This window comes from Rhinolophus sinicus, linkage group LG07 (genome assembly GCF_036562045.2).
Source record: "Rhinolophus sinicus isolate RSC01 linkage group LG07, ASM3656204v1, whole genome shotgun sequence".
In the NCBI taxonomy this organism is placed as follows: domain Eukaryota; kingdom Metazoa; phylum Chordata; class Mammalia; order Chiroptera; family Rhinolophidae; genus Rhinolophus; species Rhinolophus sinicus.
This window is the reverse complement of record NC_133757.1, coordinates 127,628,088-127,651,053: the sequence shown is the minus strand read 5'-3', so window position 1 is coordinate 127,651,053 and position 22,966 is coordinate 127,628,088. Positions and strand designations below refer to the sequence as shown.

The 22,966-nt window shown below is 50.1% G+C and overlaps 1 long non-coding RNA gene across 1 annotated transcript in view; it reads left to right on the top strand.

Moving 5' to 3' along the window:
- Window positions 1-21,102, top strand: part of LOC141572771 (uncharacterized) — a 146,242-nt gene extending 125,140 nt beyond the window's left edge. The window contains exons 4-5 of the long non-coding RNA XR_012498270.1: window positions 4,250-4,465; window positions 18,999-21,102. This is a non-coding gene — a long non-coding RNA (uncharacterized LOC141572771). The remainder of the gene's footprint in view (window positions 1-4,249; window positions 4,466-18,998) is intronic.
- The last annotated feature ends 1,864 nt before the right edge of the window (window positions 21,103-22,966 follow it).

The following is a 22,966-nucleotide window of genomic DNA, read 5'->3' as shown; positions in this document are numbered from 1 at the left end:
CGAGCTGGGGAAAGAGCCACACTTCGGACTCCTTTGTTTTGCTCCTGGATGCTTCAGAGGAAACAAACAAGAAGCCAACTTGAACAGGCATTTGCTCGGTCCTGCACTGTCGGCCGTCCCACAGGCTTGTGTGGGCCCCTGCGGTGCCAGGCGGGCACCGGCATTTATTAACAGCCTGTTGTTTCCTCAGCTGTGTCCGAGCTGCTGAGACACAGTGCATAGGCCCAGCCGCTTCTCCCAAGGGGTCTGGGGAGCACAGATGCCAGCGGGCTCCAGCTGAGAGATATGAGGCAGAGGCGTGCCCACTTCCTGTCCACAGGAGGACCCTTGAAAGGGCGCCGGCAGTGTCTGCTGGTTTCCTGCCGGACTCTGAGCACATATGTGAGGCCCAGGCGGAGCACATGGTACGTTCTCTGTCCGTTTCTCGTCCAAGCTGCAGCGGCACCGGGCTGGCTGCCACACGCCTGGCCTCTCCGGGTCTCTGACCCCAGCAGCAGTCTCCCCTTCTCACGTCACAGACCCCGTTCTTCTCTCTTCAGGCAAGAAAACCCCTCCAGCCTCTTGTTTCCGGTGCCCAAAGCCGCCAGCATCAGATGTTTCTGGTGAATCGTCTTCCATATTCACTGAGGGTTTGGCCCCCAGCTTGCACTCTTCTTCCCCTGTCATTTGCCTCCATTCTTCTGGAAGTCTCTATAGGCAAGTGGAGGGCCTAACTGACCCCTGGTCACATATATGGATGTGACTGTTACATGCGGTCATTGTCACTGCTGCTGTGGTTCCATGTACTCTCCCAAGGCAGCACGCTGGGTGTGCATGGGACAGTTCCCAGCCCAGGAATTTTGATACCCAGCAAGCCCTTCCCTCATCTGCCCCTTCCCTCTGGCTTCCGCAGTCTCCTGCTCCCAGGAATCCTCGGTCTTTGACTGCATTGAGACCTTCGGCCCCGTCTCCCCGTGTACTGGCTTTTTTCTCTATGCTTTGGACATGTGATGCCGTCACTTCCCACACGTCTTCCTCAGCCCTCCCAAGACCTTCACCCCACTGTTTCTTCTCCACACACCTGCTGATGTCCTTCACCCATGAGCCCCACACTGCTGTGGAGCAGGAAGGGCACAGCCCCACGACGGCTGGCACTAAAAGCACGCTCTCGAATCTCAGCTGGTGCTTTGACACAAGTAAAGAGTCAGCATCCTTGCTCAGCTGCTTCTCCCATTTCTTGTCTCCCTCTTCCGACTCCCACAAGTCCCAGTGCAGCCCTCCACCCCCTGCTCTTACCTCTTCCTGGCCCGGCTTCCTGCTTTGAACCTGGGGGTCAGGTGTGTGCTGCTTACCGGCATTACGTTATTGTCTCCTCTACACAAAGAGAAGCCAGTAACCTGGATGGAAGGAACGCGCCCCATCCCCAAAGCACTCCGTGCTGTGCATTCCCTCCTTCTCTGTTGGGCTCTTTCACAGAGCCTGTAAACCCGCATCAGGGGCGGGACTCCCTCCTTGACATGCATCAGCATAGCACAAATTCTTTTTTCTTTTCTCTTGGTTTTGGTTTTGGTTTGCTTAAGCAAATTTCTTGAAAGCATCATTTACATACAGTCGCTTCCGCCCATCACAGATCATTCACTTCTTGTCTCCCAAGAACGGACTGTGTACCCACAGTCCCCGTTTCCTCTGGGGCCTTGGCTGTGTCTGGAAGGCTTCTCGGCACCCTGTCTGTGTGGTCACTCCACCTCAGGGAGCTCTGACGGTCCGGTTTCTGTCTCCTGTTTGTCCACATCCCTTGTCATGCAGGAATCGTGTTTTGTCAAAATTGTGGTTTTCCTGGCGGGCATGGTGGCTACATAATGGCAGGTGCTTGGGTCGCGTTAGCATGAGTGAGTAGACCACCCCAGAAAAGGTGTGTTATTCCTGTGGACTCCTAAAATCTGTCACGGGGAAGGTGTTGTGATCATGTGAGGGGACTTCCCAGCTTTCTAAGATGCCCTAAAATCTCACCTTGCTAATTACTCACCACTCTCTTACAAAGTCATTCCCCGCGTTTTCTCATAGGTAAAATCAAAGCTGGAGTAGAGTCTAACCCCACAATTTTGAAATTGACTCGTTCCAGGACAATTTTCAGACATGGGAACTATGTGTGTCCGTGAAGGCTGACACCTTTGGCCCAGGCAAGGTCAACGATGGCGGCCACTTCCTCAGATGCTCTCACGCCCACCTTTGGCAGCTGCCCTTGAACGATGGATGACGACTGCACGCTGAATTGGCTGCCAGTTCCTCAGAGTTCTATTTTCCTACCGCATTTCAGGTTGTGAGTTGCAAATGGGGAGATGAGAGCAATTTGCAAAACCTTTGTGATGTTTGTGAGAGAACGAGACTAACAAGAGGAGTCAGATGTCGTGATCAAAATAATATTTTGCAGAATTTCCGGAAAAATGGCGGCGTGAGATGAGCCTCTGTAAAGCTCCCCTGGAATTTACAAAGAATCGAACAACAAAAACTCCACAAAGGACTCCCTGCACAGCAGACAGGCAAGACGAAGAGGCCCACTACCGACTGAAATCACCTACAGTAAAATAAAATTAAAAAAAAATAAAATAATAATAATAATAATATTGCAATAAAATGATCACATTCCAGCCAAGGTTTAATTTACACAAGTATGCCAAGAAATAAAAGTGAAACAGATACAGAAGTTTTCAAATGTGATGCACTGTTTTAGGTTCAATCCGGGTTTTCCTCTGCAGATTGGCCACTTCTAGTTTCATGGCTAAGAGGCTCACTGTCCTAAAATAGTTGCCTAAGCCCAGGAGGACAGAGGTGACCCTGAAGGGCCCAGCGTGCAGGCAGTCAGGCAGCGCTTTGAATTCGCCTCTGTTGGCTCAGTGTCCCCTCACTGAGTGAGAGGCTGTGCCTGTCAGCAGGTTCGCGCCTGCTCACACTCGCCACTGAGGCGGGTCAACAGGACCCCATTTGCAGACGGCACCTCCGACTGGAGGACACCCCCTGGCCTCCTGCAGCACCTCTCGCTTTACGGATTTCTGTCGAAGAGTGTGTGGCAGGCAGCGATGGAAGGAGAGGTAATGGGAGGGAAGCCCCATGAGATGGTCACGCAGCCTCCAACCTCTCCGGGTAGGGAGAACCAAATGCAGGACTCCAAACTAGAATTAAGCAGCCCGACGCACCGCCAGCCCCGGAGGCTGCAGTGACAAGGAAACTCTCTCCAGTGCCATACTCGGTGAGACAAATTCCGCCGGTAGGTTTTATAAAAAGTGTCAATGATGAAGAGAGCCGCCTCCAGAACGAAGACTCTGCTTTACCCTCAGTTACCCAAACAACTACGGTGACACTGTCTTTTCCTGGCTTTCAGTTATAGAAGGTGTGACTGTCCTTGTCAGGTTCGGTGATGCTGGTCGGAGGCGTGGGAAGGGTCAGTAGAACCCACGAGTTGACATGACTGCACCTGCGAAGTTCACCGTCCAGGGTCCTTCTTCTCCCCTCCCCTCAGGCAGAAATCATCTAAAGGCTTCCGAGAAACAGGGTTCTGTACGTACTACACATTTCTGTGTAAGAAGACACCAGGGTTTCCACCACTAACAAATGGTCACCGTGTTTCAAAGCTCCATTCTCAGGGAAATGCTTCATTCCTCTACATTCAGTGGAGGCATCGTCATTGGATGCACAAGACCGCTCACATCTTAGGACAGGAGAGTCCTTTTACGCTCCCTTTGTCCTCAAAGGTTCCAGCTCCCATCATGGGTGTTTGGTTTTAATTGCAATATAGTTGACATGTAACATTACACTTCAGCTGACGACCATAATGGTTTGATATTTACACATATTCAGAAAGGATCACCAGGGTAGTCTAGTTACCATCCACCTCCACACATAGTCACAAATTTCTGTTTTCTTGTGACGAGAGCTTTGAGACCTCCTCTCTCAGTGACTTTGAAGTATACAGTGCAGAACGGTTGACTGCAGCTGCCATGCTTTCATTCTGTCCCCAGGACTAAGGATTTTATAACTGGGACTTTGTACCTTGGGCCACCTTCCCAGAATGGCCATTTCTTAATCGTCTTCTTCGATTATAAGATAAAGTCACAACCAGGCGTGACAGCCTGGCTACTTCCCATCATATTGTCTGTCTCATAATTATTACAAGTGAATGATTATAAGTGCTTCTTGTGCTTCTTGTTCTAATTGAAGTACCTTGCATTTCACCTGCTGGGTTTCATTTTGAGTTGTTCTTTCGTTTACTCAGGTGACCGTGAGCTCTGGGATGCTGCTTACGTCACAGACAGAATGGGACGTGTGGGAGCAGTGCCAAAAGCATCATTCAGTCATACAAGGGAGCGTCGTTTCTGTCTGCAGATCAGGGCGGGCCTCCCAGGAGAGGACGGCTGTGGCGGAGGGGCAGGCTTCGTCAGGCACGTGGACATTGGGACAGCACGCAGTGAGGACGTGGCACATACACAAGGTAGAGTGCTGGGTGCTTAGAGGAAGGGGTGCATTGTCCCATTGCTCTTAGATATGAAATGCGCACATCATGGAAAGCACTGGAATGGAAGATGCTTGATGTCTTGTCATCAGACATAAAATAGAATGATGTGTTTTTCCCCGTGCTCATCTATGTAAAGAGAATACATGAAATGCCATCTCTGGCTAATTTCCTGAGACAAAGCCTCAGGAAAATTGTGTTCATTTTGAGATAATAAGTTCTGATTACTTGTCATAGGACACATATTTTGACACTACCTCTTTTAGAGTATGCGGAAAACTGCGGGTTCTCAGGGACACTGAGGAAAGCAGCGAAGTGGTCAGCGGCCCACATGTGGTTGGGCACCACGGCGCTCATGTAATTTGCATGTCTGCTGATAGTGGTCTATTCAGTTTAGGCATCTGGTTTAAGGATCAGAAGACCATTAACAATTCATAACAAGCTCGAATGGCTTACCCGATGTTGCTTCCATGGGACTCGCTGTCTGTTTCAGCTACTTTGCATCAATGCTGCTAAATCACAACAAAGGCTACTAAACAGGTAGAGAAAAGCACACAGGTGCTTTTAAAAATCTGCAACATTGGGCTTTTTTCTTTGCAATGGAATTCTTTTCGAGGTTACAGAAATGAACAATTTCCTCAAGAAAGATTCCAGTTCAGTAAATGATGTAAATATCTCAAGGATGGAGCATCATTCCTCCCGGAAAAGGGATACTTACCAACACACATTGAAACCAGTTGCAGGTCACCTTTCCAATCGCTGTTGTTCATTTTGTGTGTTTATTGTTTTGCTCATTCTGCGTGATTAGAAACACTCAGACGAGTGACAAAGTGGGTGTCAGTGTGCTTCCTGTATCCCAGAGCTTCCTCACCTGCTTCCCCAAATGATAAATTGTTCGGACTGAAATATTGTATGTTCATTGACGCCTTTTTTCCATTTTCCTATACAAGATTTATTACAAAAGAAAAGAAAAGGCTTGCTTTCACTGGATTTTAAATTCCGAGAAGAAGCAAACCTCAAAATGAGGTGCCATCATGTTGATGTGAGGTGTGGCTTTTCCTTTTCCTGGGTGGGAGGGGCCACAGGGGAGAGAGGAGTGTGGCCTGCTCCTCTCCCGCGTGACCGTGCCTGTCACTGATGTCGGCGTCCTCAGGAAGGGGAACCCTGGCAGAAATGCCCCTCGGCTGCTGTGTCCCAGGCTCCCATCCGACAGATACGGCACTTTGTCCACGTGACATATGCTGTCAGCAAGTGGGCAGGTCGGGCGCTGAGCCTGGGTCCTGGCAGGGCCGTGGCTGGGGGTCCCAGGGTTCCAGGTGGCGGCACACAGCGTTCTGGCCGGGGTGCTCCTGGACGTGTGTGTCGTGGGGCCACAGTCTGCACCAACCACAGCCTGGCGCGTCGGCACGGCAGAGGGAATACACTACTTGCCCTGCCTCGGCTTCCTGGGCACGTCTAAAGGTCATCGGGTCGCGGAAGTTCCTGAGCTTCCTTTGGTGGCTGAAGATAAAGTTTAAGGCTATAAGAAGCCCGAAGAGGCTGTTTAGCCTGGAATGACATCCGAAAGGTGTAACCTCTTGGTGGTGAGAGCTGCAAGAACTGCCCTCGTACCCAGCGGGACCTTGCGTCACCTGTTACTGAGGGCACCACATCACCAAAGCTTTGGAAGCAGCCCTGGGGTCACTGCTTTGCATGAGCAAAACGGACCTTTTGGAACTTGCTCCTGGTGGGCACGGGGGCGTTTCTGTATCAGACCCGCAGCACTTTCCGCAAGTTAGGTGATCTGTTTGGACTTGGCATAAAGCTGCCTCCCTCAAGAGTCACCACAACCTTCCGGTCAGAAGATGCCCAGTACAGACCTGAGCAGAATCGTGAAAAGCCCAGAGACCCCAAAAGCTGTCCTGGCACCACGCCCCAGGTTCATCACAGTCCTGAAAAAGAGTCCACTGGGAGACCTGGGAGTCCTGTGGAAGCTACACCCACATGAAATGGCCACGTGCTGAACAGCGCTGTCGGCCAGGCCGAGAGCCACCAGCTCCCACCGGCAGGGAAAGTAGCAGCTGCACCAGAAGCCAAAGTAGAGGAGAGGGGTCCAGGCGGGCAGCGTGGGACAGGAAAGAAAGGCAAGAAGCAGGAGAATTGCCAGTTTGGGGGTTTATTTTCTTATTTTTGATCAGGGAATTGCAAAGGAAACTAATGGTTTATTTGCATAACAAGTCATATTATATTATGTGATTATCTCATGTTACCAGATAAGTATCAACCTTGTGTTGCATGTCCTTGATTTTACCAGCCAAACAGCATCATTTATAAATTTTGTTCTGCTTCACGTAACGGAAAAAGTAAAACCCAAACAACCAACCAACAAAATAAAGCAGAGGCTTGAACCAGTGGAAGCTCATTTTCGTCTCCGTGCGGCCAGTCTGGGTCCAGGCAGCAGCAGCATGCCACAGGGTCATCGGGGCCCACGCTTCTCTCTCGTCTCCCGTGCTCAGTGCATGTGTCTTTCCAAGGTCCCTTCACGGTCCACAACATGCCCCAAAGCTCCTGGTGTCACATGTAGGGCAGCCAAAAACTAAGACTGAAAAGAAGAAAAACAAAGTGGGGACTTGCGGGAAATGCTACCCCGCATTTACATTTCACGGAACACGGTTAGTCACATGGCCGCACACAGCTGCAGGGGCCTCTCATTCCAGGCATCGGGCATGTCTGGAACCACATACTGGTGTGAGGTTTCAGAACGTGTAGGCCTGCCTCCTAGTGTTTGGCATGATTTCACAGTTTTTGAAGCACTGTAGAAAAATTCAAGAACATCTCTGCTGGATTAGTACAGAAAATGCTCTGCAGAAAAGTTACAGACGATCGCAGATAAGGCCATTTGGTAGATTTGTTTGGGAGGGAATGAGAAAGTCCCTCTCTGCTGGTTTGCATTTCCTCAGTGCAACATGGCGCCCACGTAGCACGTCCACTTAATGCCCGTGATCCCTGTAAGTCAGGACCACTCAGCACACCTGTGGGATTCTGTCTGGCCACAGTTCTCTGCCTTCACGTTAGAAGGTGAATGTTTCTTAACAGTTTGACTTTGTCAGACAGTCGCCAGAGGGGGGAAGGGAGTGGGGAGAAATGGGGTGTATTTGCAAAGCGGTTTTTGTAATGCGTGACTGTAGTGACGGGCCATCTGATCCAGTCTGGGCCAGGAGGAAAATGAACTTGGGGCACCGCTTTGGTAACCAGTAAACCACCTTGGAGAGCCGCTGGTCCTCAGCAAAGCCGAAGACTTCCTGTGATGATTGCACATTTCAAATGAGATGGAGAAGTGAAAGAGGGTCATGGCAAAGGAAATGGTTGCCATGAGATTCTGTAGTTTCTAGAGAAGGAGCATCTGGCGTTTAACAATGGTGCTGATTTGCTAAGATGGAGATGGCGGTCAAGGTCATTTAAAATAGGAGGTCACACAATGCACGACCAGCATGTCGGACATGTGTGTTCCACCTGGATTTTGAACTCAATGAAACCGTGGAGCGGAGTGGAGCTGTAGAAAGCAAGGCTGCTGGCCGGGGAATGAGGTCTGCAGTGAGGGGTTGGGCGGGTGGAACAGTGAGAGGAGTCTGTGCTGGAGGAGGCGGCCAGGGAGGCCGTCCTCGGAAGGAAGGCACAGCTCAATCAGGGCAGAGTTGCTGCAGGAGCTTCGAGGGGAGACCGGCGATGTACGGGCACTGCTGATCACGGAACTGATTCAGAGCGTTTGGACAGGGAGGTGGGAGAGAGGGTGAAATAGGGCTGCAGGCATCAGTCTGCAGTGGCCTTGTCAAGAAACTGCTAACATTTGTAGTTTCTGGAACGGCAGCATCACTCTGGGAGAGAGACACAAACTCACCACACTGTCCCCAGACAGTTATGCTGTCATGGCCAGGGGGTCCACAGCACTCAGGAGAGGGGTGTCAGAGGGAGGGCAGTGCTGACAGACGGGGCCAAGCAGCAGTTGACTGAAAGCAGCATGGGGCGAGCAGGCAGGAAGTGCTGGCCGGTGGCCGTGGCCGTGGCGTGAAGTGCCCGCGGGAGGCGGGTGTCCTGTGTTAGGTCCCAGCTCCTGGTCTCAGGCGGGTCCCTGTACATACGGGCAGGTCCTGGCCTAATCTCTTACGCACATTCTCTTCACCTCTTTTATCACCATGTGACGCTTCACAATACTGCTTACATGTGCCCTTTCTGCTCTCATCTCACCATGGCAGCACTGATACGATTTCAGGGCTTGTGGTGTCAGGAAAGTGTGGGTTTGAACTTTAACTTGTCTGTTGATGGGCAGTGTGACCTGGGCTGGGTCCTCTCGACAGAGAACTCCACAGACCTCATACGTGTGTCCTGAGGACCAAGTGAGAGCATCCATGTAGAGTGGCCAACACAGGTCATGGTGCACAGTAATTGCATGGTTAAGGTGACGCTTTGGGGGCTGTCACCATCCAAGCTGAGGCCCCTCCATGTCGGCTCTCAGCCACCCCTTTACCCTCTGCTTCTGCTCTGTGCTGCTCACATCGCTGCTCCTCAATTTTGCTTTTATTTTCTCATCCTCCAGCTTCAGCTCCTTGAGTAACTTACTGATGCCTCCTGCCTGAAGTCTGGACTCTGTCCTCGGGAGATCCAGCCAGGAAGATCTGGGTTCTGGATGAGGCCAGGCTGGTTGAGCTGCCTCTGGCGTCCCTAACACCTTATCCTTAAAACTGGGGCAGTAATGCAGCTCTTGCAGGCAGTTGTGGTGTTTTCAGAGCGTCGGGTGCCTGCAGGAGCAGGTGGCCACGCCGTAACGGGATGAAGACTCCACATGGGGGGGGGGGCTCTTCCCCCACAGCTGCGTGGGCGTGGCTAGGCCCCCATGTGGGACCAGCTACAGGTCTGTGGTCGGTGTTTCCTTGGCTGAGAGTTACCAGAAAAGTCATTGTATCATTCTCGCCATTTGTTAAAGCTCCTGTGCCTGCCCTAGTGTCTGTCTACTAGGAAATAGGAAATAAGTAAATCTACGAATGAATGAATGAATGAGTGAATGAATGAACAGCTTCTGCTTACTAAAATCACTATGAACTTTTACCTTAACATTCTTGTTCTCACTTTACTGAAATTAAAATAGTATGTAGTATCCAATCATTAAATTTAACTTAAATATATCTCCCTTCAATAAATTATCAAAGTTAAAGATGATTTTAAGTGACAGGAAAATGTGTTCTCTGAGTGTCTGATGCAGGAGGATAGTTCTGGGGTGTGGAGCCAGATTGCAGGGAAGGGGTTCAGGACAGGCTCCCCAGGCTCCCTTTGCCACGAGGGTTATTTATCGCTGAAGGCAGTGGGGACCCTCAGGCTCACGGGACTCTTACCTCTCCCCTGAGGAATGTACCTTTGCTCGTGGTAAGAGTTGTCACCAGCGCTGTTTGCTGTGTGACCATCCTTGTTTCTGTGCTCATCTAAATGTCATCTCCTGCGAGTGTCCTTGTGACTGACTCGCGTTGGAAACGTAGGCGAGCTCAGGAGAGGCTGCATCTGCGAGCTTTGCAGCTTTGGGGTTAACTGCGTACTTGCCAGGGAGACGGTGGCGGTGGCCTGTGACAGAGTGGGAGGGGCCGGTTAGTCAATGAAGGACCACAGGCTACTTCTGCTCACCAATCAGTCCCCGTGACCTTGGGAGGGTTCTTTAGCCTCTGTGAACAACACTTATATCTTTGTAACACTCGGGGGTCTGATTGGCAGGGAACCTTTTCCTGTAAGTGGTCACTAACGTTCCAGGCTTTGAAGACCATCGGGTCCCTGTCACAGCATCTCAACTCTGCTGATGTCTGTCTGACAAACACGTGGGTGGGCCTGCATTTGGGGACATTGAAATTAGAATTTCATATAATTTTCACATGTCATGAACTGTTATTTTTCTGTTATTCTTTCCAGTCATTTAAAAATGTGAATATCTTTTCTGGCTCATGGGCTGTACAAAAGCAGTCTACAGAAGGGACTGGAGACCCGGGCCCTGGTTTAATGACCCTGAACTAGCCCCCCTGGACAAAATTCCTGTGGGCTTTCTTGGGGCTGGGATGCAAAGGGGAAAGGGCAGTCCTGAGGCGCAGAATTAAAGTGACAATGAAAAAGCATCTAGAAAAATTGCAGAAGACAGCGTGATGCAGTGATGTTTTTGGAAGGGTGCTCTGATACTATGATTTGTAATAAGAATATATACTTGGTCTTTGTCCCATTTCTGGCAGTTTCCCCAAAGAGAGAGTGGTAAAACTGCCTTTGGTCCTGTGAATGAGGTGACTTTTGGACACAGGTAAGGATGGGGGCTGGATGCCAGGGGAACCCACCACGTGATTAAAGGGTTGGGATTTTCCCTCCCAACCCTGAGCTCCGGCGGCGGGGGGGGGGGGCTGGAGGCTGAATGAGTCACCATCTAAGTTCATCAGGGCTGCCTGTGTGATGAAGCCGCCAGAGAAACCCAAAAGGACGGGTTCCGGGGGGTTCCAGGTTGGTGACCGTGTGGAGATGGGAGAGTGGTGTCTGGAGAGGGCACTGAGGCCACGTGCCCCTTCCCACACACCTGGTCCAATGTACCGGTCTCTTCCATCTGGCTGTCCTGAGTTACATCCTTTCACAATAAGCCGGTGACCGTAGGTGATGTTTTCTCTGAGTTCCATGAGCTGCTCTAGGAAGTGAAGGGAGCCCAAGGAGGGGGACGTGGGGACCCTGATTGACAGTCAGTGGGACAAGAGTGCAGGTGACACTCTGGACTTGGGATTAGCATCTGAGTGGGAGGGGTCGTTGGAACCTCCCATGTGTACCCAGGTGGTCAGAAGCACAGGTAAGAGCCTGGGCTGGTGGCTGGAGTCCAAAGTGTGTGTTTGGGGGTGAGGAGCGGTCTGGTCAGACCGGACCCTTAACCCGTGGGGTCTGGTGCTGTCTGTGGGTGGGTAGTGTCAGAAGTGAGTTGACTTCTTGGCCACCCAGCTGGTGTTCTGAGAACTGCTTGTTGGAGGGGTGAGGACCCCCCAACCCCAAAGAGGTCCAATAAGCATGTAGTCGAGGGGAGGGATGACACAGAGGAAAAGAATAACCCAGAGACTACAGTTGCCTGGCTTTTGACCAGAATATCTAAGTGAAATGTCTGGCTTGAACTGAAACAGGTAAAACTAGAAAAAATGTAGAGATGACAATAGACGGGACTGGTGTTGTGCCTGGTGCACGTGTATTTGCAGGTGTTCACAGTCGTGTAGACATCACGCGTGAGTGCGTAAGTGTGGGAAAGCAGACAGGCCGCTGTGTGCCAGGAAAGGGCAGGGACACGGGCATCGGATGTAAGAGTGAAAACATTGTAAGTGAGCCTGTAAACCAGCAGCTTCATGGTGCTCCATTTGACGTGCTTAACACAGAAGTTATGTGGCAAGAAGCAGAGTGGCAAGAGCCGGCTGGCATATTGGGTGATTTCTGCATGTGGCAACAGTAGGCAGGAAAAATAATATTATTTAAGCGATTAACACTAGAGCAGACATGGCTTCGTCTGCTGGCTGCGAAGGAGCTGGCAGCTGGCATCCCCGTCTGGGCGATATGCTGGGCTGTGTTTTCATAGAGCCTGGAGTTTTAACAGACTTGCTGGAATGGCCGCTCTCTGACCGCCTTTTCACCCTGGCCGGTGACTGTAAGACCCGCTGTCTGGTCGGCACAGAGAGACAGTTATTCCTTTTCCCATCCAGGAGCAACATGCTAAGGACACCCCGCAGAGAGGCCTTGCTCTGGCCACACAGGAGGACAAACTGCGAGGGAGTGAGATAGTTTCTTACGTGTGCAGCTCACCTGCATCCTCTGTGACAGCATGTGGAGGATGAAGAAAGTGGAGACACACTGGAAAGATTTGTACAAACGTCTTCATAAGTAAAAGTAATAGACACCAGGAGGGTGTACCCTGAAAAGAGTTGTTTAATAACTAAGGGATTAAACTAAGCGCTGATTCAAAGAAAAAGAAGTAGCCCTCTCCGTAAGAGGCATACACAATAATTCCATTCTCTCTTTACTCATCAAATGTACTCAGCCGTGTAATAAAAATTAATAAGATATCATTAAGAAAACATCACTGTTTACAGCTGCACAAGGGGAGAATTACTGGCAGTAGGTGTGTCTTCACGGAATTCTGTTCGTGGCTCTTAAAAGCCTTCGTCAAGGAGAGGTCAGCAGGAGACGCTACCGCTCCTGTGCTGAGCGAGTGTAGTTCTTTCCCAGTCACAACCCTGCTGGTGACACCTCGTGGCGCCCCCAGCCTCGCGCCTGCGGCCACACCTGGCTGTGGAGCCTTGCCCAGGCCAGGGGCGCCTGCTCAGGGTTGCCTGCTCAGGGTTGCGACACAGATGGTCCTGGGATCCTATGATTAAGTTAAGTTACAATCTGTATGGAAATCATGGCATTCCCTGCCTGCGCTCTGCCCCTGCAATTCTTCCTTCTCGGTAACAGCGGTGGGTCAGTGTGGCCGACAGACAAGCTTGCCTTTCTCCTCGGTGTGTCCCCTTCCAGGCACTGCTGAGTCCTGCGATGTGTGGTGGGAGATGCTTCAGATCACAGGGGGGGTCTGTCACGTTCGTCCTCAACATCTGCACATGTCCTCAGGCGGGGCGCTGCTGCCCCGTACTTTACACAGCAGTAAGTTGGTCAGTACTTGGTCCTGTAACAGCTGCTGTGTTTGTATTAGGGTTGTGCCATCTACATAAATCGAGTTGGGCTATGTTATCTTCACGTCTGCTTCCTGAAAAGGGTTGCATCAGACATTATTGCTTAAATGATCCATAGATTTCAGCAATGAAAGCATGTAGGCCAGTGTTCTCTTCCTGGGCAGGTTTTGGTAATGGATTCCATTTTCTTACAAAGGTACAGAGCTATTCAAAGTGTCTGTTTCTTCTTTTGTCAGGTTTTTAAAATTGTGTGCGTCAAGTGACTTCTTTACTCCACAAAATCATTAAATTTATTGGCAAAAAGTTCTTCCTTATGCTCCCGTACATTCCTCCTGTCTGTGGTCTCCGTAATAAGTCCCTCATCCCTGTGTGGGCCGTTTGCTAATGTTTTTATTTCTTTATCAGTCCTCATAGGAGATTGTTGGTGTTATTAATCATTTCAAGAAACTATTTGTGGCTTTAATTTACTCTGCTTATGGTTGGTTTTCTAGTTCTATAACTTTGTTAGATAAAAATGTATTTCATTATTTTTAAACTTTTTTACTGAGGTAAAATGTCGGGACCATAAAATGAGCCATTTTGAAGTGTAGTCAGTGGCATTGAGCACGTTACCCATGTGTGTGAACACATCTATGCAGTTAAAACCGTGTTCTCTCCACTAGGAGCTCCTGGCCCTACAGCGCAGTCACACTCCGCCCCAAGGCCTGGCTACCACCACCCTGCTTTCTGCCTCTAGATGTACGTGTTGTGGGCCTTTCACGTGCAGAAAACCTGCGACATGTGTGTCGTTTTGGTGTCTGGCTTCTTTCAGTCGGCACACTAGTTTGAGTTTCATGCACATCTTAGCACACATTAGTGTTTTGTCCCTTTTAAGGCTGAATAACGCTCCATTGCATGTGTCACCACATTGTACGTATCCATTCACCAGCTAACGGACGTTGGGGTTGTCTCCACCTTCCAACTATTGTGAACAGTGCTGCTCTGGATATTCACGTGCTTGATGTTGTAAGCTTGATGTCCCACAATGCTCTTAGGCTCTGTGCTTTTCTCTATTCTTTTTTTTCTTTCTTTCTATTATTCAAACTGTATAACTTCAGTTGCCTTACCTTCAAGTTCCCCCCCCCCCGCCTATTCAATCTGCTATTAATATAATGGTAAATTTGTCATTTCAGTTATTGTATTTTTAAGCTCCAGAATTCTGTTTGGTTCATTTTTATCATCTCTCTTTATTGATATTTTCTTTTTTGTTGCTTCATTTTTCAGTTTCATTTATCTCTTTGCCACAGTTTCTTTCAGCTGTTTGTGCATATTTACGATAGTTAGTTTAAAGTATTATCTAGTAATTCTAATTCTGTGCTTCCTCAGTGATAGCTTCTGTGAATTTCTCTTATGGATGGGCTATGGTTCCTCGTTTCTTTGCATGCTTCACAAGTTTTTTGCTGAAAACTAGACATTTGAATATTATAATGTGGTAAATCTGGAATTCATGTTCTTCACCCTTCTCATGGTTTGTTTTCATTGTTTGCTGTGGGTTGTAGTTGTTTGTTTAGTGACTTTTCTAAACTATTTTTGTAAAATAGTTTTTTTTGTAAATTTTTTTTTTGTCACCTGTGGTCTCTGAAGTCTATACTCCTTAAGCTTGTGGTCAGCTAGTGTCTTGACAGAAATGTCCTTGAATTCCTGGATTTCCACATCCACAGAAAGGAAGGAAAAAAAGAAGGAAGGAAGGAAGGAAGGAAGGAAGGAAGGAAGGAAGGAAGGAAGGAAGGAGGGAAGGAGGGAAGGAGGGAAGGAGGGAAGGAAAGAAAGAAAGAAGGAAAGAAGGATTAAAATAAAATAAAGAAAAGGAAAGGAATTACAAGAGCTGTAGTCTCAGCAGGGTGGCTGTACACAGAGGCCACCTGGAGGCCATACCTGGTGGCTGTACCTGGAGGCCGTACCTGGAGGCCGTACCTGGAGGCTGTGCCTGGAGGCCACGCCTGGAGGCCGTACCTGGAGGCCGTACCTGGAGGCCACACCTGGAGGCCGTACCTGGAGGCCGTGCCTGGAGGCCGTACCTGGAGGCCGTGCCTGGAGGCCGTACCTGGAGGCCGTACCTGGAGGCCGTACCTGGAGGCCGTACCTGGAGGCCGTGCCTGGAGGCCGTACCTGGAGGCCGTACCTGGAGGCCGTACCTGGAGGCACTCTCAAGTCCCCCAGCACCCAGCCAGGCCGTTACTGCTCTGCCTTAGCCTTCAGTTCTTGCGTGTGCTGAGGATGACAGTTAGCTAGAGGTCAAATGTGGGTCCTCTTAGGTCTTTTCCTGGGAATCGTACCCTTGTGTGTGGCTGTCTAAGTTCCTCATGTATGCAAGTGCTTTTCAGTGTCCTGGTTTCCCAGAGAAATTCTCTTCCCAGCTTTTCCTCCCACGCATGTCTGCTGTTTGCCTCAAGTGTAAGCTTTTGACCCTGCAGTGGTGGCAGTGAGTGTCCATTTGCCTCAACGTGCATTCCAGGAATGCCTTCTCTGAAGACACTTTTCTGCCTTGAGAATCCTGAGTGTCTCATGTCAGCCCGCAGGTAGCACCAAGGCAGGTAGAAATGAAGACTGTCCTTTGAGAATAAGGTCTGCTCTGATCATGCTGGAGCCAGGGGCAGGGCCCCCAACAGGGAGCATGGGTTATTATCTTCAAGACTGTCACTGAGCTGGGGACGGAATGGGGCAAGGTCACGGGAAACTGCCACAGAGCTTTCCTGTCATTTTATAATTGCCTTTTCTTGATCAGCATTTCCTTTGTTGCTTTAAAACCTTTGTCTGGTTCCCAGTGCTTCCAGTTGATTCTGGCCGTTTCTGTTCACTTTTTCAGTGTGTTCAGTGGAGGGACAGGCACATGGAACCACCTTCTCTGCCATTTTGGCTGATGTCACTGTTTTCACTGGTTGTTAAGAATTTCTCTCTCATTCAGAGCTACACATTTCCCTTTGAGCATATACCTCTTCTTGTTACTGATTTTTCATTTAATTCCTTTGGGAGTTTGGAAACATGCTCTCTAAGGTTTTGATCCTTTGAAATTTAATGCTCAGCCTATTGTGCAGCTTAGTGGACGTTCCATGTAGAAGCCCAAAGCATGTGTGCTCTGCATCTATAGTGTGCGCCTCCATACATGTTAAATCAATCTCATCAACTGCTAATATGGGTCATGTCTTCTATACCCTTACTCGTGATCTGTCCATTCATTCCATCAGTTGCTGAGAGAAGGATAGTGACATCTCTGCCTAAGTTTATGGGACTGCCTAGCTCTGCCTTTTTTTCTGTCAGTGTTGGTTTCGTGGGTGAGGGGTCTGGTGTGAGGGTTCTGGCGTCTTTCTAAACAACTGGCCTTTCTGTTGTGATGGAATGTCCTACTCCCTCTCTGCTGTCACCTGGCCTGCAGCCTGCTTTTCTGATGTTAGTAAGTCCACGCCACCAGGTTCACGAACAGTGTACACACTGCGACATCTTTCCCCAACCTTTCACTTTTAAGGTAAAGTCAGTAGTTAGGAGATTCTGGGCCATGCGTGCTTCTCGTATATTAATGTGCAGACAGTTCCATGAAGTTAGGACGTGAGTTATCCAGTCTGCTGGCAGATATGTCTCCTGTGGACAAAGATGCATCAGCCTGAAACTTTTAAGAATCCATTCTAAGTAACCAGTTTTCCCTGTTGTGATTTTGCTTGCAAAATGCAGAAATTCTGTTTGTGTGTTGCCTTTCCTGGAACTTGTTTACAGGTACATGACTGCAGTGTCTAATTCTCTTAGCATTTATATTTATCATTGTATGTTAATAAAATTGACATTCTCATTTCTCTGTGTTTGTCTCATGAGCCTTATTTGTACTATTCAGCGTATTAAACAAATAATGACTAGGGCTCCCTCAATTTAATCGACTGAGTTATATCCAGTTCTTGTAACATAAAATGTCCTACTCTGGGACACAAACTCCTCCAATAAATTTGTCTCAGGCCTCCGTCTGTGTTAGCTTATGGTGAAGACTGCAGCAAAGAGGCCCAGGAAGGCAATGGCTCAGACAGACAGAGGAGCTCGTTTCTGTGTCACACACGGAAGTCCAGGGCGGGCAGTTGGACTTGACCCCATGGCATCACCCGAGACCCTGGTGAGTGGGGCTGCCCCACTGTGTCCGGGCGTGTCCTCTGCACACTCACATCCAGGGGGAGGAGCACTCCGGTCATGTGACAAGGCCCAGCGAGGAGCTGGCACAGGTCCCTCCTGGTCGCAGGCCATCAGTGAGGGCCAGGTCACGGTCACGTGCTTGCTTTGGCTGCGGGAGCAGGTGAGGAAGAGTAGCTGTGGCTGGGTAACCAGCTATGATTTTAGTTCTTTGCTCCTGTGGCCGAGGAACAGAACTGGTTCCAGGCCTCTGACACTCCTGCGAACATTGAACATTGACATCGGGCATCATTCTGTCATGTATCTGAATGTGACAAAGCAGACCGATTTGACTTTTATACGTGTCATGCAGGGTGTCATGTGGGGTCTCTGCTCCCGCTCCCCACATAAGAACGCAGGATATGGTGAGGCCAAAAAGGAACGCCCACGGACCCATAGGTAGGGGAGTCATAACACTATAGTCTCGCTGGTGGCTGGGTTGGAGACACAGGAAGCAGGAGCCACACGATCCTCAACCTGCTGTCCACTTCTCTGTCAACCAACCTCATGTGTTAACTGCAATCCGCCTCTCTGCAATCCGCAGCCCACAATCCGCCCCTTGCTAGCTCAGCCACGGCAGTTATATCAGTGGCTAATGGCTCACTGGTAACAGCTGACAGCCAACCAGTCACAGCTGACGGCCATCTACTACCCGAGCCATCACCTTTCCATGTGAGGCTGAGAGGCTGGAAACTGCTCTCTGGGACTCTGTCCCCACAATACTTTTGAAACAAAAAGTGAATTCAGTACTAGGCTATTGTTAATTTATTGATCTTTTTTTTTTTTTTTTAGCTGTAATAGTGTCCTTTGGTGAATGTGACTTCTGAGGAAGGGAACTAACAGTATTTGTTGAGAAATAATTCATGTTTTCCTTTAGTGTCAAGATGGCCTCCCAGCTCTGGGCAGAGCCCATGAGTAAGCTGCCCAGCCTCGCCGCCCCCTCACTGCTCCCATCACGAGTGTGGCCCACCCAGGTGTGCTGGTCGCTTCTAGGCAAATACTCTGGGTGCACAGACCATTTCGGGTTTCCTGTTTCTCCCAGCTCACTGCTTTGTGCTTCCCTGTTCCTCAGAGGTAATTTAGTTTAGACATTTAAAATATTACATCTGTGAAAACACCTTTTATTGAATTTGTAATTCAAACGTAAACCACAGAAGATGCTTGTCTTCCATAAAAAGATGCACTAAACAAAGAAGATGAAATAAGGAAAGTATATTGACTGGAAAATTCCATTTGAATTCAAATTTGATTGGAGAAGGGGTAGGTGTGTGAGGGTGTCAGTAGGATCAAGGAGGGACGCCCCGACCCCCGGCATGAATGAGACTATTTCTTGGGGATTCAGACACCATTCTAGTTAGCTGAACGCTTTTCAACTTGGAACAAAACTGAATTGAGAGGGAAGGGTGGCAGGGACTGTCCTAGCAGAGCTGCCTGAGTCCTGTCGCAACTCAGAGGTTATCCAGGGTGTGTCGGGCCTCTGGCAGCAATTCCCTGCCTGTATGTTTAGCTGGAAGGCGTGCAAAAACCAAACACACACACTGTATGTTTTCATGACCCTGTACTCTGCTCATACCACTTCATTGACAAAACAGGTTGTTACCTCATTACAAAATCCTAGGAAACTCTTCTTATCTTTGCAGTTTGGAAGCTCAACGGTGATTAAAAATGGGAGGTGGTGAACGCCCTTTCCAGAGGATGGTTTGCAGTGTCGTCCTTGTGAGTCCTACGCTGTCAGGCGCCAGGAAGGGACCTGCACCTGCCCCTGGCATCTGAGGTGTGGCCCCCATGCAGCCCTGGGCCCGGCCCTGTCTCCTCCTGTTGTGCCTCCAGGGTGGCTGTGCCCAGCTGTGCCGTCCACCTTCCTGGGAGCCACACGTACCCACTGTGTTCGCAGGCCACCAGGCAGAACCCGCCTTTCCTGCCCGACATCACAGTCCGCTCCTCTGTCTGCACTGTGGCCACGTTCGTCCGCTGCATAAAGCCCGTGAGGACCCACAGAGTGTCAGCTGGCCTTCAGGGGGCACACAGACATTTGGACTGCTCCCTGGGGAAGGGACCAGAGGGAGGTCATGGTGTGGCCTGGCTTCTGAAGCTCAGGCCCTCCTGCTGAGAGCCGCCATCCAGCTTCCATGGGAAGCAGCTGCTGCTCAGCAGAGCTGCAGGGTGAGAAGCACCTGCGGCCTTTTCCATCCCCACCTGTCTTCATTCCTTCTTCCATCGCATTAACTCCCAGGGTTCTCCCTCAGCTGCCTCATCAAAGGTCACCTGTCAGAGGCAATTTGAGTAGCAAACGAGATGGCTAATGGTAACGGCCGCACCATTTGCTGCTACGCGTTCTAAAGTGGCGGTGAGAACACGGACCTATGGCCAAGCCTGGAATCATGACGCTTAGAAATGGGATTTTAAGCAGAAGGACAAGCAGCTCCTTGGCCCGTAAGCCCAGCCACGTACACAGACTCTGGCTCCATCCAGCCAAGAGTGGGCTCTGCTGCAGAGCTGCCCGACGCCCTGGGATGTGGCGGCACCTCCTGTCACCCCTGTGTCGTCACTGAAGTAGGTAGTGTAAGCTGCAGGGACTTGGGGACTCCACTCATCTCTGAAACCTCTTCCTGAAGCTCTGTGCAGAGGGTCCTGTGGCTGAGAGCTCACCTGGTACGTTTGTGGGGGGTGGTGTCGGGTCATGCCGACACAGGCAGTGGCCGCCTAACGAGGCAGGTGCTGGGTCTCAGATGCATACCCACCATCTGGCACGTGGGGGTGGCGGCGGGTGCCTGCTTGTGGGGGAAATGGGAGGGTTTACACAGAGGAACTCAGAAACAGCTGACTGTACAAAAGAGCTCGGGAAGCCCTGGCTTGGCCGAGAAAAGGAGGCTTATCAGGCATTTTGTCAAAGTGGAGAGCAGGTCCCATGGGCTCTGAGTCCCTGCATGGGGCCTGTGTGTCAGGGGTTTTGGCTCTGGGACTCTGCAATTTTGTGAATATGACATACAGGGATGCACCCCAAAAATGTACCCGCATGAAATCCTAGAATTTTATAAATGAGTACTTTGTTGTGATATGTGAATGAGTAAACTTAAATATGTGTTTTATTTGTGAGTTTTATTCTCAGCCAGTTTCTAGTAATGATTAGGTGTTTCTCCTGATGTTGGAATTTCCTTGCCTTTGACAAAAGGAAACCAAATGTGTTGCCACAAAGCTAAGAAAAGAGGTGAATGGATATTTGAGGCCAGCTGAGTCTTTAGCCATTCGGGGCTGGGTCACCTGCCGAGGGCCCAGAGCTCGATCTGTGCAGTGTGGCGCTGAGCCAGGAGTTTGGGGAGCGTGGAGACACGTGGACACAGCATCCCATGGGCCGGGCCTGGCTTGCTCTCCTCAGGGCAGGCAGGGAGGGCTTGGAGCTCCAGCAGGTCAGAACAGCGGCCTACAGGATGGGAACGGGATGAGGGGTGGGCTGTCCCAGAGCAAACCCTGCCCCCCCTTGGGCGTGGTGACCAGGGGCCACCATTGGCTGCTGCAGGAAGGAGCTGGCAGGTGCCTCGGCGATGCAATGAATTTTCACAGGCTTCACATCGTTCTTAGGTCACCACTTTTAAAACCACTGTTGAGTCTTTAAAGAACTTTCTGTATCTGTTTAGGTACTTTAGAGCTGAATGGGTAAAAGTTCAATTTGGACTTGGGGTCAGACGGTCTGGCCTCAGAAGCACTTTACCACTTACTTTCAGCGAATGGTTTCACCTGCCTGTGTGTCAGTTTCCCCCTTGGAAATGCAGGTAAAAGTAACGAGTGAGTCCCTCATAGGATGTGGGGAGGGTTAAAGGAGTTCTCAGCCAGTGAGAACATTCGTAGAATAACATTATATTTTATGTAAAATCGACTGTTTGGCACAGATTTCTGTAACTGCGACCTCGGGGAGCTGGTGGATTTACTTATAAAATCTGAACTCCACGTGCATTCCATGTTTTTCATTTCTGTATTGTCCCAGGTGGGTCAGATGTATGAGCCCAGAAAACTTTCAGGATTCTAGCTGCTGTCAGGGCCATCTGCCTGTATGCCTGGCATTCAATTTCCTTTCTCTCTCGTACCCACTTCAAGCAGAGTTGGGAAATGGGTGACATTGGCAGACCCTAGCCCTCACCCTGTGACCTCATATTCCAGGTCCTCTGTTTAGGTGTTGCTCCTGGCCTGTCTCTGTTCTTTACCCAAGTATCCCCCCAAGAACCTTCGAACAGTCTGGTGGCACCTTTCATTTTAGTCTCTCAGTCATTATAAAAATTTAGCTGGTAAGCGTCTCATTGAAGCAGAGCTGTAAAGCTCAAGATACCCACCCCTTTATTTTATAGCTGGCCAGTGAAAGCCCCCAAGGGGTTGACACCTTGTCTCCAAGTCCCCACGTATCTTCTAGCCAGTGCTGGTATGAGATACACTCCTGCTTCCGTGGTCTTGCTCGTTTCTCTTCCTAAGGCACATCCTGCCCTTCTGCACGGATCCTCGCCAGGAGGTCTCGAAAAGCACTGGCGTTAGAATGGTGGTAGAGAGCTGACCGGCATTAACGAGAGAGAGAAGGGATGACGTCCCCACGCTCTCCTAGCAGACGCAACGTTAGCCTAATCAAATGCGTGATGGGTTCAACGTCAGGGTCACAGAGCAAATGGTAGGCGTGGATGCTGGAGCTTCTTAGGACACAGAAATCACTCTGCGGAGCGGCAACTGTGGAAGTGAGGTGAGCAGAGTTGTGGGTCCTTCCTGCTGTCCTGCTGTCCCCTCCTGTCCGAGCCTCACTGTCTTGTCCTCAACGTCTTTACTCACTGAAATGCCACCTCTGGTGAAATGTCTTTCGTTAGCGCTTGCGGGGCACGTTGGAAAAGGGCCATGATCGACTAGGTGACGTAAATCCTCAAGCTTTATCACGTCTGCCACTCCCCAACTGTGTGCATTCTTCATAAAAGCAGGGTTCTTCCAGCCACGTGGCAAATGTGAGTCCAGGTGACTGAGGTCACATTGAACCCAGACCCAGCGTTTTCCTGGCTCGTCCTAAATACTCAATACTAATGAGAGGAGATGAACTTGTACAGGAACAAGAAAGCAATGAAAACGGGTCCCAGCTCGTTGTAACTGCAGTGCAAACAGGGAAACGTGAACACGTCTTATCAAAACATGAAATGGAAGCATTTCTAGGGAAGTGTGGGCTCTTCAATCCGTCCATAGTTTTGAGCTGAAATCCTTCAAAAACATACACCAAAAGCCGCGTCTATTGCCCTTTGCACTGGTAGTGAGGATGCAAACGAGGCCCCCCAGGCTTGGCCTGCCCTGCGTCCCTCCCTGAGCCCACTGAAAGCCACGCTTCCCGGCCGCTGGTCAGGTGTCGTCAGGCAGGTGGGGAGAGGCACGTGACCCACGAGCGTCCGCCTTTGCTCTCCGGCCTTTCTGAAGCCCCGCTGTTCGCGTGGGCTGCTCGCGGAGGGGCCGTGCGGCCGCCTCTGCTCGGGTCCACGCCAGACAAAGGCCAACTTCAGGGGGGCCGCTCACAAAGAGGTATTGACGGGCCGGAATCAGTCAGGACAAACGGGCGTTTCAGCCCAACACTGCCTAATTGTGCAGCTTTTCTCAT